The 17,854-nt window shown below is 42.5% G+C and overlaps 1 long non-coding RNA gene across 1 annotated transcript in view; it reads left to right on the top strand.

The window, feature by feature from the left end:
* LOC144294324 (uncharacterized) overlaps positions 1 to 9,407 on the top strand; it is a 54,848-nt gene extending 45,441 nt beyond the window's left edge. The window contains exons 2-3 of the long non-coding RNA XR_013361735.1: positions 6,458 to 6,523; positions 9,261 to 9,407. This is a non-coding gene — a long non-coding RNA (uncharacterized LOC144294324). The remainder of the gene's footprint in view (positions 1 to 6,457; positions 6,524 to 9,260) is intronic.
* The last annotated feature ends 8,447 nt before the right edge of the window (positions 9,408 to 17,854 follow it).

The raw sequence follows: 17,854 nt of genomic DNA, 5'->3' as shown, positions 1-17,854 counted from the left end.
ACTGTGTTAGGGTTAAGTGAGACACAGTGGTCCACTTAACCCTAACAGTGCTGCTTCTGTACCTTAGTGCACAAACTCCTCTACCCTGGGAACTGCTTCCAGATGCTCTGGGTGAGCCCAAGGCAACTGTATGCACTGCAGGATGTATCCCCTTAGCCACAGTTGACTGGGACAGAGATGGCACCTAACTCAAGGTAGGCCAATCAGATTCCCTTCTCCAGGAATTCGGAATTGAACCTGAGCGGGGGAGGTACAGACAGCCAGTTATTTAGTTTCCTTGTGGAGCTATAACATGGTGCCTTATGTGCTGTGGGTTACAAAATCTGCCCTGTGGGCTAAGGATCAGGAAATGGTAGTCTGCAGAAGCAGGACAGTGAAGCAGATTTGCAGAGAGAATCAGGGATGAGAGATGGAAAAGAAATCATGATGACTTCCAGTTTCACCTTCCAGTTGTTTCCTGAGAAAGGCTACATTTTCCCTCTTGGGTTCTCTTAGACAGCTTAGTGACCTTATAATAAAGAAATTCTCCCCCTTGTTTTTCTTTGCTTAAATGAGTTTGAGTAGGCTACAGTTACTTGCAATCAAGAGAATACTAATGGGGACATGTCAACCACTAGAATTCTATAATTCAGTGACACATAGGACTGCTTATGATTTCGGGGAGGGGGAGGCGTGGGAACCGGAGTCTTAGGCAATGGGGAAGCTAAAGTAGGGACTCAGAGGGGTCCTGGGTGAATGAATTTTACTGGGTTTAGTGAATATGATAAGGAACCCCCCTACTTCACAAGCATAGCTGTGAGGGGGCGGGGAAGCTTGACTAGACTCGCTAAATATTCTTTTCCTTCAAGTTTTGATGTTAGTATTTGAAGTATAGCAGATAGCTAAAAACCCTAAATAAATCCAGCTAGTATTTAACTGTGGTAAGGGGAGACACCTTTTTTGATGAAGATTTTTCTTTCTGGTCTTTAGTGTGTGTGGTGTGGAATCCATTCTAGAAAGCTCCTGTCTGTATTAAATCCTTCTCATGCTCAGTATTTTTTTTCCTTCCTTCTGCTCTGTCTGACCTGATATGATGTCATTTGGGCTGTATTAAACATTTTTTTTGAAAAAGAGTGAACATTATACATTTCATCCAAAAAATGCTATTTCTGGGTCTACAATTCATCTCTGCCACGGCATTTTCCTGGTTCCTAAAGGACTCTGGTACAGACGTACCTTCTCCCCCTCCTCCCTTTCACCTTGGATTCAGCGCTAAAAAATGTAAAAGACGTTAATAAGGCAGGAGGTGCTTTATGCCACAGGGTATAGATGATACTATTGGAAATGAGGAATCTTCTTCCTGAATGTTGTCAATTTGTTACTTTTCTGAGTCAGCTGGTGGCAGCTCAGCATGGGGCCCCGTTATCTCCCCGCCCAAGCAGCTGGCTTTGGGCACAAGTCTGGACTAGGAGAGATTGCTTCCTGGCCCCAGTGGGGCATTTCACAATTTTCTTTTCCTTGAGAAACTTTAAAAAGCCATCTAGGCTACACTACCTGTGTACTTCATTTAGAGCAGCTATCATGTGATTCAGTTCAGGAAAGGCAGCAGCCAGACACCCTGCTGTGGAGAGGGTGAAACTTGTCACCCTGCTGGAGGCTGGTGCCTGGGATACAGAGTACAGTGGGCCTGCGAATCAGTCCAGTTTGGCTCAACCAACACTTAATTGACAGCTACTCTATGTGAGCAATTAATTATGTTAGGCGGGGGGGTGGGTGGGTACAGCGGTCAGTAAGAGGTGGTCTGTGCCCTCAAAGAGCTCATAGTTTAGTGACGAAGATGAAAAAAATAAACAAATACTTAATATATAATGGGTAAAGTCAGAGAAGGACATACAGGAGCAGGAGGGGGAGGTAGCTAGAGCTGCTGTGAGGGATGCAATATGGAGGAAGGTAGTCATCTGATCTGAAGCTCAAGGAACAAATTGGAAGAAGCCAGGAGTAAAAGTGGAGGGAAAGCATTGGAGGCAGAGGGGAGGGGACAGCATGAATGAAACATGGAAGTATGAAACTGAGTGGCCTATTTGGGAGACAAGTAGATTGCTAGAGTATTGAAGAGAGGAGGGGGAGTATAGAAGACAGGGCTGGTGAGGTAAACAGGGTCCAGGTGGTTGTGTACTGGGTTGCAGGGGAGCGCATTGGTCTTTCTTTTATAGGGGTTGGAGAACCATCAGCTTAGGGGCATTCCCTGCATAGATGGAAGGGCTGAGCCTGAGGAGCATCCTGAGGGTTAAGGCTCAGGCCCAGAAGCTCTTGGAAAGAGCTGGTGGTAGGGGCAGAACTGAAGGGCTGGTAGCAGGGCTGCTGGACACCTTCAAGTGCTGAAGGTCTGAGCGAACCAGGACAGTAGCGGGCAGACAGATAGGCAGATGGGCAAGGAAGAACCAACGGGTATACGGGACTTGAGGGCCCTGGATCTGAAGTCTGCCCTGTGAGGTCAAGCCCAAATAATGAGGCAGGTGATGAGGGTCAGAGTAAATCTAAAAAGGTCAGAATTGTCAAAAGCCAGAGGTCCACTCAGCTATTGGCACAGGACCTGTCAAAAGTTGTGGCCCCTGCCTCTTTACCTTCTGTTCCCTAACCACCCCAATCCTGTTTAGCTAGCATTAGGCAATTTTAAGTTTCCATTCAAAAATCCATTCCTACTATGCTAGAGGTGACGGACAAGAATCATGCTTAGTCATCAGGTTGCTTGGGCCAGGTGGTGGCAATGGAGAGCAGTAGACAGATTGAAGTATATTTTGTAGGTTGACACACAGGACTTGGTTATAGATTTGATCTGAGGGTGAGCAAGAGGCATTTCAGGACTGTCAGATTCCTGGCTTTTAGCTACTAGAGGTTGGTGGTACCAACTGCATATATGGTATATTAGTTTGCTAGGGCTGCTATAACAAAGTTCCAAAGACTGGATGGTTTAAACAACAGAAATTTATTTTCTTATAGTTTTAGAGGCTGGATATCCAAGATAAAGGTATTGGCAGGGTTGGTTCTTTCTGAGGGAAGAATCTGTTCCAGGTCTCTCCTTGCTTTGTGGATGGCCATATACTCCCATGTCTTTACATCGTCTTTCCTTTGTAAGTGTTGGTGTTCACATTTCCTTTTCTTATGAAGATACCAGTCATATTGGATTAGGGCCCACCCTAATAATGTTACCTTAACTTAATTATCTCTTTAAAAATCCTATCTCCAAATATGGTCCCATATGAAGATACTGTGTGTTAAGGACTTCAACATTAAGAACCTGATGGGGGGTGGGTACAGTTCAGCCCATAACAATGAAGATGATCAAGAAAGGATCAATTTTGTGAAGAAATTAGGAATGCATATATTAAGACATCTATAGAGTTGTTTTTTTTTAAATTTACTCATGAGAGACACAGAGTGAGAGGCAGAGACATAGGCAGAGGGAGAAGCAGGCTCCCAGTGGGGAGCCTGACGCAGAACTCGATCCCAGAACCCTGGGATCACAACCTGAGCCAAAGACAGGTTCAACCACAGCCACCCAGGTTCACAACCTGAACCAAAAGCAGGTTCAACCACTGAGCCACCCAGCTTCCCCAACTCATGCTTATTATTAAAAAAAAATCCTGGCAAATTAAATGGTATGATAAAGGAAAGTGAAAGAAAAGCTATCCCATTTTGGACACTTCATATTCTCTTACTTTAATTTCTTATTATAGGATCAACCACAGCAAATGGCTTTGTACAGGTTTGACTTCCTTCCTTTGATAGTACCTTGGCTCAAGCAACATGCTGAGTATTTTTGCTACTTTTACCTTGGGGTTTCTATGTACATACACAAGACTGATGAAAAGTAGAAATAAATTTATAGGAATGAGATAATTTTTTCTCTTTTTATTGAGGTATATTTGATACACAACATTGTGTAAGTTTAAGGTATACAACATGGTGATTTGATCAACTTCTATATTGTGAAATGATTACCAAATTAGGATTAGTTAACACCTCCATTACCTTACGTGATTAACCATTTCTTTTTGTGGTGAGAATATTTAAGATTATTCTTATAGCAACTTTCAGTGTATAATACAGTATTGCTAACTATAGCCACCAACTTACTCGTCTTATAACTGGAAGTTTATACCCTTTGATCACCATCTCTTCATTTTCCCCACTCCCTAGCCCCTGGCAACTATCATTCTAATCTCTGTTTCTATGGGTTTGGCTTTTTTGGATTCCACATATAAGTGAGAACATATAGTATTTGTCATTCTGTCTCTGATTTATTTCACTTAGCGTAATGCTGTCAAGGTCCATCCATGTTGTAGCAAATGGCAGGATTTCCTTCCTTCCTTCATGGCTGAATTTTATATCTCTACTATTTCTGTCTGTCTGTCTTTCTCTATCTAAATCTAGTTATCTAGAACTATCTCTATCTCTATCTCTATCTCTATCTCTATCTCTATCTCTGTCTCTGTCTCTGTCTTTGTCTCTTTCTCTTCCTCTTCCTCCTTCTCTTCCTCTTTCTCTTTCTCTCTTTCAAGATCCAGTCATCTGTACATGAATGTACATGAAACAACTTAGGTTGTTTCCATATCTTGGCTATTGTGGTAATGTATTGAACACAGGGGTGCAGGTATCTCTGTGATATTGATTTCATTTCCTTTGAATATATATCCAGAAGTGATATTTCTGGATCATATCCCACTATTTCTATAGTGGCTATACCAATTTACATTCCCACTACCACTGCACAAAAACTCCCTTTTTCTCCACATCTTTGCCAACTCTTATCTACTGTGTATCTCTTGTCTTTTTGATGACAGCCATTGTAGCAGATGTGAGTTGATATTTCATTATGGTTTTGGTTTCTATTAACTGATGATTAATGATGTTGAGCATCTTTTTAAGTACCTGATGGCCATTTGTATGTCTTCTTGGGAAAATGTCTCTTCAGATGCTCTGCTCATTTTTAAATTGGATTATTATTATTGCTATTGAGTTATATTAGTCCTTATATATTTTTGATATTAACTCCTTATCAGATACATGATTTGCAGATATACTTTAGGTTGCCTTTTCATTTTGTTGGTTGTTGTTTTTTTCTGTGCAGAAGTTTTCAGTTTGATATAGTCCCACTTATTTATTTTTGCTTTTGTTGCTTGTGCTTTTTGTGTCATATCAAAAAAAATTGTTGTCAAGACCAATATGAAGAAGATTTTCCCTTATGTTTTCTTCTAGGAGTTTGTGGTTTCAGATTTTAAATCCATCTTGAGTTATTTTTTGTGAGAGGCATAAGATTGGGGTTTAGTTTTATTCTTTTGCATATAATTATCCAGTTTCTCCAACTCCATTTAAGGGACTATTTTTTCCTCATTGAGAATTTTTTTCCTGGTTTCATTGAATTGTCTTCCTGTGTTTTCTAGTAGCTTATTGAGCTTCCTTAAAACAGCTGTTTTGAATTCTTTATTGAACAAATTGCAGATGTCCATGTCTTTGGGGTTGATTACCAGAAGATTATTGTGACTCTTTGGTGGTGTCATGTTTAACTGATTTTTGTGTTCCTTGAATTCTTGAGTTGCTGTCTTTGCATTGAGGTAGCCGTCACTTCCTCCTGTCTTTACTGACTTCAGGAGAGGAATACATTTCATTAGTCCTGCTAGGGATTCTGAGGCTTTCTTAGACCTTCTATGGATACACCTATTCCACACTTCTTGCTCCCTCTTGTGGCAGAATTCTAAACCTTGTATGCCTTCCCTCTGCAACAGATAAGATTAAGTGCTAACAGCTTCCCTTTTGTTTTCCTGAAGGTGGCATGAAATGTTAAGTTTATGGACTCTCGGGATCCCTGGGTGGCGCAGCAGTTTGGCGCCTGCCTTTGGCCCAGGGCGCGATCCTGGAGACCCGGGATCGAATCCCATATCAGGCTCCCGGTGCATGGAGCCTGCTTCTCCCTCTGCCTATGTCTCTGCCTCTCTCTCTCTCTCTGTGTGACTATCATAAATAAATAAAAATAAAAAAAAAATTAAAAAAAAAAGTTTATGGACTCTCCCTGGCCTGTAGGTTGGAATGACTTTCTGTGCCTACTCACTAGGCTTCTGCCGAAGCTTGTTCTCACTGCCATTGGTAGCATGCCCTGAGAACTGGCCACTGGGTAGGATTATGTGTGGGTGAGGCACACAAAACACTGAGGATGCCCAGGTGCCAGTTGTGGGGATGTGTGGGCCAGGTGTTGAGGGTGGGTTTGATGGAGTCTTTGACATTGTTAATAGGATCACATCCTTTTAGAGCTCTCCAGGATTCCTATCTGCTGCTTACCTCTTGTCTTTGTGCCCCTTACTCATGAAGCTCATGACTCAAGGTTCTGGATGAAGTGAGAGAGGAATGGGCCTACTTGGCAGCATCCTGCACAGCTAGTGAAGCCAGGTGTTTATTCCCACGCTCTCATTTCTTCCCACAGGAGAAATCATAGACTGAGATGGCTGTTGGCCCTGAACTGTGCTGTCTTGGGGAAAGGATGATATAGGTAAAGCAAACTGTTCCTCTTACTCTTTCTAATGCATTTAAACTAGTATTTTTTTTTTTTTCCTCCAATGGTATGTTGGAACATCTTAATTGGAAACCTGGACTTCCATAAAGGCTCTTTGATCCCTGGATAATTGTCTATGACTGTTTTCCTCTCAGACCACAGCTGAGAGGGACTGGAGCTGGTTATGGGTCACTGTAGGGTACACAGTTAAGAAAGAGGTCTCTATGCCTATTATATGATGCATGGATGTGCCCCTCTCAGGTTCCTTGGCAAATGGATGCTAGATCGGACAGCTCCCACAAGGACACTTTTGTTTGTGGATGAGCGCCAAATTATTGTTGTTGAGGTAGAGAGGACAAAAATGAGGAGTGTCTTAGTCATGTGGGTGATGTCACTCCAGAAATGAGATAATTTTATATATCTTCAAATAATATTTTAAAAAGATATACAAAGGAGATCCTTAAGAGAATCTAGGGTTCTAGAATGGCTAGAGTGGCTGAACCTTCTATGGTGCAAAATTTAAGGAAGCACTTATTTACAGGGTCATGCACATGCCAGGTCAGACTCATCTTACCTTAGTCCCAGGCCTAGGCAGATCAGTGGAGTCTTTTGATGACTGTAGTCCTGAGAGCTTCTTTAGGGACAGGGCATAATGCCTGCTGAGTATGGGAGGTCTTTGGGGGCAGGACATTCTCCTCTGTGTACTATATCACGTAGATGAACGAAGGCAGCACAATCTGTAAGAATTGAAGAGAACAGGCTTTGGGGCCAGATGAGCTAGGACCAAATCCTGGCTCTGTCATATACTAGTTGAGTGGCTGTGGGTACATACATGAAAATTCATCTGTTGGAGAGTGGTGAGCTATGCATGCCACCTTGTTGGGAGGGAAGTCTGATCCAGCAGAGGTCTAGTTATAGGAAATGGGTGCCCTGAGCATCCTAGGACAATGTGAATCACTTCTGTCTGGTGAGTTGGAAGAAAATTCAGTAAAGGAGAGGACCACCAAGTAATTTCAATTTACTTATTTATTTATTTTAAGATTTTATTTATTTATTCACAAGAGACACACAGAGAGAGGCAGAGACATAGGCAGAGGGAGAAGCAGGCTCCCTGCAGGGAGCCTGATGCAGGACTCAATCTCAGGACCCCAGGAACATGACCTGAGCCAAAGGCAGATGTTCAACCACTGAGCCACTCAAGTGCCCCAGTAATTTCTTTTGTTTTTTTTAAGATTTTATTTATTTCTTCATAGAGATGCAGAGAGAGAGAGAGAGAGTAGCAGAGACACAGGCAGAGGGAGAAGCAGGCTCCATGCAGAGAGCCTGTCGTGGGACTTGATTCCAGGTCTCCAGGATCACGCCCCAGGCTACAGGCGGCGCTCAACCGCTGCACCACCGGGGCTGCCCGTAATTTCAATTTAATAAACAATTATCAAGGACCCATTGGTATAAGACATTGTGCTGAACTTTAGGGCACATAGGGGTACAGGTATAGTTAGGATAATATATACCCTTAAGCTCTCTCACCCCCTTTCCTGATGGGGGCTGTGCCTGGTCTGGCTAGGGGTGTGCTCTGGTTGTGTGGAGGTAATGGGCCAGGGAGTTTGTCCTTTACCTGGAGTTGATTTGGTTGTTGAACTTAAGAATGTTTTAAAAACTGGAGGTACAGTAAAGGTAGGAGTGAGGAGGTGAAAAATGGGGTCTGAATGGGTCCACAAAAATAAGGAGGGTGAGAGACACTTACTGGAGCCAGGGAGAAAGATTGCTGGTAGATGAGAGTGGGAGATAGAGCAAGAGAATAAATGTGAAGAGGGTCGTGAGTGAATACTCGGCAGAGAAGTGGCTCTCCAGAGCTGGCTTTTACCTTCATGGCATGGCCTGTGGCAAAGCGATGGGGCAAATGCCTATCACCTAATGTGTGAGTTGTCTTCCTACTTCCTTCTCCAGGCTTGAACGTTAGTATTCTTAAGGAGGCATGGCTACATTTTCTAGAGACATGAACTCTGGAAGCCCTGAGTTTAGAGGCAGTACCCTGAAAATTAGCAGTATTTTTGTTTTCCTACAAGTCAGCATCAAGTCAAAGCTCAGTCTTCCATTGCTCCAAATCATCTTATCATTCTTGACTTTGCTGTGACTGATGTCTGTCAGTCACAAAGGTTCAGCCATAAATATATATGAACTCATGAGAAGTATTGGCCATGGCTGCTGGTATCAACTTCACAGTAAACTGAGCTCATTTTTCACTGATATTAAAAATATTCTTCCTGGGGCCCATGTGGCTCAATTGGTTAAGTGTCTGACTCTTGATTTCGGCTCAGGTCATGATCTCAGTTGGTGAGATCCAGCCCTGTGTCAGGCTCCTTGCTCAGTGGGGAATCTGCTCGAATTTCTCTCTCCTACTCCCTCTGCCCTTCCCCCTGCTCATGCACACTATCTCTAAATAAATAAAAACATTTTTTTCTTTAAAATCAGTTAATTAACATATAGTATATTTCTAGTTTTAGAGGTAGAGCTTAATGATTCATCAGTTGCATATAATACCCAGTGCTCATTTCTTCATGTGCCCTCCTTAATGCCCATCACCCAGTTACCCCATCCCCACCCTCTCCCCTCTAGCAACCCTCAGTTTGTTTCCTATAGTCTCTTATAGTTTGTCTCCCTCTCTGATTTCATCTTATTTTATTTTTCTCTCCCTTCCCTTATGTTCATCTGTTTTGTTTCTTAAATCCTACAGGAGTGAGGGCAGCCTGGGTGGCTCAGCGGTTTAGCGCCGCCTTCAGCTCAGGGCATGATCCTGGAGATCTGGGATCGAGTACCATGTCGGGCTCCCTGCATGGAGCCTGCTTCTCCCTCTGCCTGTGTCTCTGCCTCTCTCTCTCTCTCTGTGTCTCTCATGAATAAATGAATAAAATCTTAAAAAAATAAATTCTACATGAGTAAAATCATATGATATTTGTCTTTCTCTGACTTATTTTGCTTAGCATAATACCCTCTAGATCCATCCACATCATTGCAAATGGGAAGATTTCATTCTTTTTGATGGCGAGTAATATTCCATTGCATATCACATCTTCTTTATCCATTCATCTGTTGATGGACATCTGGGTGCTGTCTCTCTGTAAATAAAATATTTTAGATTGGAGGAGGGGCAAGATGGTGGAAGAGTAGGGTCTCCAAATCACCTGTCTCCACCAAATTACCTAGAAAACCTTCAAATTATCCTGAAAATCTATGAATTCGGCCTGAGAATTTTTTTTTTTTTTTTTTTTTTTTTTTTACGGCCTGAGAATTAAAGAGAGAACACCTGGAATGCTACAGTGAGAAGAGTTCGCGCTTCTATCAAGGTAGGAAGACGGGGAAAAAGAAATAAAGAAACAGAAGGCCTCCAAGGGGGAGGGGCCCCGCGAGGAGCCGGGCTGAGGCCGGGGCGAGTGTCCCCAGGACAGGAGAGCCCCGTCCCGGAGGAGCAGGAGCTGCACCGACCTTCCCGGGCGGAAAGGGGCTCGCAGGGAGTTGGAGCAGGACCCAGAAGGGAGGGGATGCCCTCGGGCTCCCCGGGACAGTAACAGACACCTGCGCCCCGGGAGAGTGCGCCGAGCTCCCTAAGGGCTGCAGCGCGCACGGCGGGACCCGGAGCAGCTCGGAGGGGCTCGGGCGGCGGCTCCGCGGAGGGGGCTGCGCGGCCCCGGGAGCAGCTCGGACGGGCTCGGGCAGAGGAAGAGGCTCCGTGCAGAGGGGGCTGCGCGGTTCCAGGAGCAGCTCGGAGGGGCTCGGGCGGCAGCTCCGCGGAGGGGGTTGCGCGGCCCGGGAGCGCGAATCCAACAGCGCAGGCTCCGGAGCACAGGGCGCCGGGACACAGCCCAGGATCCGGCTTCCCCCGGGACAGGCAGAGGCCGGGAGGGCCCAGGACCGCAAGGACGCTCCTGCCCCAGCTGAGCACATCAGCGGCCCCGCCCCGGAGCCTCCAGGCCCTGCAGACCGAGTAGTTCCTGCCGGAGCTGAATCCAGGGCTGCAGAGCTGGCCCCGCCACTAGGGCTGTTGCTCCTGGGGCCTCACCGGGTAAACAACCCCCACTGAGCCCTGCACCAGGCAGGGGCACAGCAGCTCCCCCAACTGCTAACACCTGAAAATCAGCACAACAGGCCCCTCCCCCAGAACACCAGCTAGACGGACAAGTTCCAGGGGGAACCAAGGGACTTAAAGTACACAGAATCAGAAGATACTCCCTCGTGGTTCTTTTTTTTTGTTTTTTTTTGTTTTGTTTTTTGTTTTGTTTTGTTTTGCTTTTTGATTTGTTGATTTGGGAAGGCCCCCACCCCCCTTTTTTCTCCTTTCTTTCTTTTTCTTTCTCTTTTTCTTCTTTTTTTTTCGTTTTTTTCTTCCTTTTTTTTTCTCTTTCTCTTTTCTTTCCTTCTTTCTCTCCTCTCTTTTTCTCCTTTTCCCAATACAACTTGCTTTTGGCCACTCTGCACTGAGCAAAATGACTAGAAGGAAAACCTCACCTCAAAAGAAAGAATCAGAAACAGTCCTCTCTCCCACAGAGTTACAAAATCTGGATTACAATTCAATGTCAGAAAGCCAGTTCAGAAGCACTATTATACAGCTACTGGTGGCTCTAGAAAAAAGCATAAAGGACTCAAGAGACTTCATGACTGCAGAATTTAGAGCTAATCAGGCAGAAATTAAAAATCAATTGAATGAGATGCAATCCAAACTAGAAGTCCTAACGATGAGGGTTAACGAGGTGGAAGAACGAGTGAGTGACCTAGAAGACAAGTTGATAGCAAAGAGGGAAACTGAGGAAAAAAGAGACAAACAATTAAAAGACCATGAAGATAGATTAAGGGAAATAAATGACAGCCTGAGGAAGAAAAACTTACGTTTAATTGGTGTTCCCGAGGGCGCTGAAAGGGCCAGAGGGCCAGAATATGTATTTGAACAAATTCTAGCTGAAAACTGTCCTAATCTGGGAAGGGAAACAGGCATTCAGATCCAGGAAATAGAGAGATCCCCCCTAAAATCAATAAAAACCGTACAACACCTCGACATTTAATAGTGAAGCTTGCAAATTCCAAAGATAAAGAGAAGATCCTTAAAGCAGCAAGAGACAAGAAATCCCTGACTTTTATGGGGAGGAGTATTAGGGTAACAGCAGACCTCTCCACAGAGACCTGGCAGGCCAGAAAGGGCTGGCAGGATATATTCAGGGTCCTAAATGAGAAGAACATGCAACCAAGAATCCTTTATCCAGCAAGGCTCTCATTCAAAATGGAAGGAGAGATAAAGAGCTTCCAAGACAGGCAGCAACTGAAAGAATATGTGACCTCCAAACCAGCTCTGCAAGAAATTTTAAGGGGGACTCTTAAAATTCCCCTTTAAGAAGAAGTTCAGTGGAACATTCCACAAAAACAAGGACTGAATAGATATCATGATGACACTAAACTCATGTCTCTCAATAGTAACTCTGAATGTGAACGGGCTTAATGACCCCATCAAAAGGCGCAGGGTCTCAGACTGGATAAAAAAGCAGGACCCATCTATTTGCTGTCTACAAGAGACTCATTTTAGACAGAAGGACACCTACAGCCTGAAAATAAAAGGTTGGAGAACCATTTACCATTCGAATGGTCCTCAAAAGAAAGCAGGGGTAGCCATCCTTATATCAGATAAACTAAAATTTACCCCGAAGACTGTAGTGAGAGATGAAGAGGGACACTATATCGTACTTAAAGGATCTATTCGACAAGAGGACTTAACAATCCTCAATATATATGCCCCGAATGTGGGAGCTGCCAAATATATCAATCAATTATTAACCAAAGTGAAGAAATACTTAGATAATAATACACTTATACTTGGTGACTTCAATCTAGCTCTTTCTATACTCGATAGGTCTTCTAAGCACAACATCTCCAAAGAAACGAGAGCTTTAAATGATACGCTGGACCAGATGGATTTCACAGATATCTACAGAACTTTACATCCAAACTCAACTGAATACACATTCTTCTCAAGTGCACATGGAACTTTCTCCAGAATAGACCACATATTGGGTCACAAATCGGGTCTGAACCGATACCAAAAGATTGGGATCTTCCCCTGCATATTCTCAGACCATAATGCCTTGAAATTAGAACTAAATCACAAGAAGTTTGGAAGGACCTCAAACACGTGGAGGTTAAGGACCATCCTGCTAAAAGATGAAAGGGTCAACCAGGAAATTAAGGAAGAATTAAAAAGATTCATGGAAACTAATGAGAATGAAGATACAACCATTCAAGATCTTTGGGACGCAGCAAAAGCAGTCCTAAGGGGGAAATACATCGCAATACAAGCATCCATTCAAAAACTGGAAAGAACTCAAATACAAAAGCTAACCTTATACATAAAGGAGCTAGAGAAAAAACAGCAAATAGATCCTACACCCAGGAGAAGAAGGGAGTTAATAAAGATTCGAGCAGAACTTAACGAAATCGAGACCAGAAGAACTGTGGAACAGATCAACAGAACCAGGAGTTCGTTCTTTGAAAGAATTAATAAGATAGATAAACCATTAGCCAACCTTATTAAAAAGAAGAGATAGAAGACTCAAATTAATAAAATCATGAATGAGAAAGGAGAGATCACTACCAACACCAAGGAAATACAAACGTTTTTAAAAACATATTATGAACAGCTATACGCCAATAAATTAGGCAATCTAGAAGAAATGGACGCATTCCTGGAAAGCCACAAACTACCAAAACTGGAACAGGAAGAAATAGAAAACCTTAACAGGCCAATAACCAGGGAGGAAATTGAAGCAGTCATCAAAAACCTCCCAGGACACAAGAGTCCAGGGCCAGATGGCTTCCCAGGGGGAATTTTATCAAACGTTTAAAGAAGAAACCATACCTATTCTCCTAAAGCTGTTTGGAAAGATAGAAAGAGATGGAGTACTTCCAAATTCATTCTATGAGGCCAGCATCACCTAATTCCAAAACCAGACAAAGACCCCACCAAAAAGGAGAATTACAGACCAATATCCCTGATGAACATGGATGCAAAAATTCTCAACAAGATACTGGCCAATAGGATCCAACAGTACATTAAGAAAATTATTCACCATGACCAAGTAGGATTTATCCCCGGGACACAAGGCTGGTTCAACACCCGTAAAACAATCAATGTGATTCATCATATCAGCAAGAGAAAAACCAAGAATCATATGATCCTCTCATTAGATGCAGAGAAAGCATTTGACAAAGTACAGCATCCATTTCTGATCAAAACTCTTCAGAGTGTAGGGATAGAGGGAACATTCCTCAACATCTTAAAAGCCATCTACGAAAAGCCCACAGCAAATATCATTCTCAATGGGGAAGCACTGGGAGCCTTTCCCCTAAGATCAGGAACAAGACAGGGATGTCCACTCTCACCACTGCTATTCAACATAGTACTGGAAGTCCTAGCCTCAGCAATCAGACAACAAAAAGACATTAAAGGCATTCAAATTGGCAAAGAAGAAGTCAAACTCTCCCTCTTCGCCGATGACATGATACTCTACATAGAAAACCCAAAAGTCTCCACCCCAAGATTGTTAGAACTCATACAGCAATTCGGTAGCGTGGCAGGATACAAAATCAATGCCCAGAAGTCAGTGGCATTTCTATACACTAACAATGAGACTGAAGAAAGAGAAATTAAGGAGTCAATCCCATTTACAATTGCACCCAAAAGCATAAGATACCTAGGAATAAACCTAACCAAAGATGTAAAGGATCTATACCCTCAAAACTATAGAACACTTCTGAAAGAAATTGAGGAAGACACAAAGAGATGGAAAAATATTCCATGCTCATGGATTGGCAGAATTAATATTGTGAAAATGTCAATGTTACCCAGGGCAATTTACACATTTAATGCAATCCCTATCAAAATATCATGGACTTTCTTCAGAGAGTTAGAACAAATTATTTTAAGATTTGTGTGGAATCAGAAAAGACCCCGAATAGCCAGGGGAATTTTAAAAAAGAAAACCATATCTGGGGGCATCACAATGCCAGATTTCAGGTTGTACTACAAAGCTGTGGTCATCAAGACAGTCTGGTACTGGCACAAAAACAGACACATAGATCAGTGGAACAGAATAGAGAACCCAGAAGTGGACCCTGAACTTTATGGTCAACTAATATTCGATAAAGGAGGAAAGACTATCCATTGGAAGAAAGACAGTCTCTTCAATAAATGGTGCTGGGGAAATTGGACATCCACATGCAGAAGAATGAAACTAGACCACTCTCTTTCACCATACACAAAGATAAACTCAAAATGGATGAAAGATCTAAATGTGAGACAAGATTCCATCAAAATCCTAGAGAAGAACACAGGCAACACCCTTTTTGAACTCGGCCACAGTAACTTCTTGCAAGATACATCCACGAAGGCAAAAGAAACAAAAGCAAAAATGAACTATTGGGACTTCATCAAGATAAGAAGCTTTTGCAGAGCAAAGGATACAGTCAACAAAACTAGAAGACAACCTACAGAATGGGAGAAGCTATTTGCAAATGACATATCAGATAAAGGGCTAGTTTCCAAGATCTATAAAGAACTTATTAAACCCAACACCAAAGAAACAAACAATCCAATCATGAAATGGGCAAAAGACATGAAGAGAAATCTCACAGAGGAAGACATAGACATGGCCAACATGCATATGAGAAAATGCTCCGCATCACTTGCCATCAGGGAAATACAAATCAAAACCACAATGAGATACCACCTCACACCAGTGAGAATGGGGCAAATTAACAAGGCAGGAAACAACAAATGTTGGAGAGGATGCGGAGAAAAGGGAACCCTCTTACACTGTTGGTGGGAATGTGAACTGGGGCAGCCACTCTGGAAAACTGTGTGGAGGTTCCTCAAAGAGTTAAAAATAGACCTGCCCTACGACCCAGCAATTGCACTGTTGGGGATTTACCCCAATGATTCAGATGCAATGAAACTCAGGGACACCTGCACCCCAATGTTCATAGCAGCAATGGCCACGATAGCCAAACTGTGGTAGGAGCCTCGGTGTCCATCGAAAGATGAATGGATAAAGAAGATGTGGTTTATGTATACAATGGAATATTCCTCAGCTATTAGAAATGACAAATACCCACCATTTGCTTCAACGTGGATGGAACTGGAGGGTATTATGCTGAGTGAAGTAAGTCAGTCGGAGAAGGACAAACATTATATGTTCTCATTCATTTGGGGAATATAAATAATAGTGAAAGGGAATATAAGGGAAGGGAGAAGAAATGTGTGGGAAATATCAGAAAGGGAGACAGAACGTAAAGACTGCTAACTCTGGGAAACGAACTGGGGGTGGTAGAAGGGGAGGAGGGCGGGGGGTGGGAGTGAATGGGTGACGGGCACTGGGGGTTATTCTGTATGTTAGTAAATTGAACACCAATAAAAAATAAATTAAAAAAAAAAGAATTATTAGCAGTGGCGTGCCTGGCTCAATCCAAAGAGCATACAACTTTTGGTCTCTGGGTCATGAGTTAGAGCCCCAAGCTGGGTGTAGAAGTTACTAAATAAAATAAATAAACTTTATAGAAAATTATTAGGAGTAAAAATAATTAAAAATAATAACAATTGGGGCTTTGCAGAGATAGACCTCCATGGCATTTCTTTCTTTCTTTCTTTTTAAAAGACTTTATTTGATAGAAATAGAGCTCATACTCGCATGTGTTGAGGTAGGGGCGGAGAGAGAGGAAGAAGGAAACTCTCCACTGAGCAGAAAGCCCAATGCAGGGCTTGATCCCAGGACCCTGAGATCATGATCTGAGCTGAAGGCAGACACTTAACCAACTGAGCCACCCAGGTGCCCCTCATGAACCTCTTTAAATCAATATACATTTAAATCAATATGCAATGCTATGCTCTGGGAAATACTACACTAGCTCAAGTGATGGTCACAATCATGGAGAGAGGTACATGAATACCCCCAGAGCACCCTCAAAAATGTTAGTTATTTGATTTGATACCTCACTATTTCTTCTAACATTTGTAAGATGACTAAGTGGCAGAATTAGAATCTTTCCTTCTTCAATGTGGCAATTTTTCTTAAACCTGAATTTCCATGAGAAATTGCACCCGCTTTATTATTTTTTTTGCACCCACTTTATTATTCAAATTTCCAATAGTTTCAGAGAATTCAACTGTTGTCCCAACTGCCCATCAGATGAAGAAGGTATAAATCCACATTTGTTTCTTGAGAGATGCTTCAGAACTCCAGCTAAAAGAGAGAGCTCCTGTTTTGGATATACTTTATTTTTAATTTATCTGAGTAGGGAACTCTGAATGAATTGATCACAGAAGATGGTATTTTGTTTCTGAATGCAGTCATGTAAAAATCAATGTACAGATAAATGTGGCAAACCATTTCAACTGTACCTAGAGTTTGGTTTCTCTTTTATCTCTTAGATTGAGTTTTCTCTCATTGGATCAGTGCCTTAGAGACCGTGAGTTGGGGGCGGGTCAGATAGAAGAAAGTGTCATTTCGGCTTTGATTAAATCTTATAGAACTTGAAAAATTAAAAAAAAATTTAAAAATCATTCTTCCTTGACCTATTCTATCTATTCCTATCTCTCTATTCCTTCCAAGCTCTTTGAAGTTAGTATGCTTTATCTCCAGTTTTTTATTCCCTCCTTTCTTCACATGGCTCAACTACCAGTTTTTACCACATTTACACCACAAACACTTTCTCATAAGATCCTCTCTGGATTGCCACATCCAGTAGGCTTCCTTTAGTATGTACTTGAAGTCCTCACTGTGGCACTAGGAACTGTTGACCATACCCCTCTTCTGGGTTTTCTTCTTTAGCTTTTGTTCTCTCCCATGTCTTCTTCCATCTCTTCAGCTGTCCTTGGTAGATTCCTTTTGGTTCCTCTGCCCTTCTGATGTTGGTGTTCCTCAGAGTTGTGTCCTGGTCTTCTTCTTTCCTCTCTCACCCTAGGTGTATTTTTTTCATTCCTATAATAATGGAATTATTATCCTATATTTAGGATTCGTAATTACTCCTGTAATAGCTATAATGTATAAATCCTTGACTCCCACGTCTATATCTATAGTTCATATTGTACTCCTGAGATTTCAGACCTATGTATTCAGCTGCCTATGGAAGGTTCTAGAAGTGTGTCAAACTTAACATGCCCAAATTGGACTGATTATTTCCTAGAAAACCTGATACTCTCTAAGTATTACCTTTATCAGTAAATGTCAACCCTTTGTTCAGCTGCCAGGGCCTTGGACATCACCCCAGACACCTCCTTTCCTTTATCCCTCACAT

Source organism: Canis aureus, chromosome 22, assembly GCF_053574225.1.
Source record: "Canis aureus isolate CA01 chromosome 22, VMU_Caureus_v.1.0, whole genome shotgun sequence".
Taxonomy (NCBI): Eukaryota; Metazoa; Chordata; class Mammalia; order Carnivora; family Canidae; genus Canis; species Canis aureus.
Note: the sequence above shows the minus strand (reverse complement) of the source record. Positions and strands in the feature narration are given on the sequence as shown.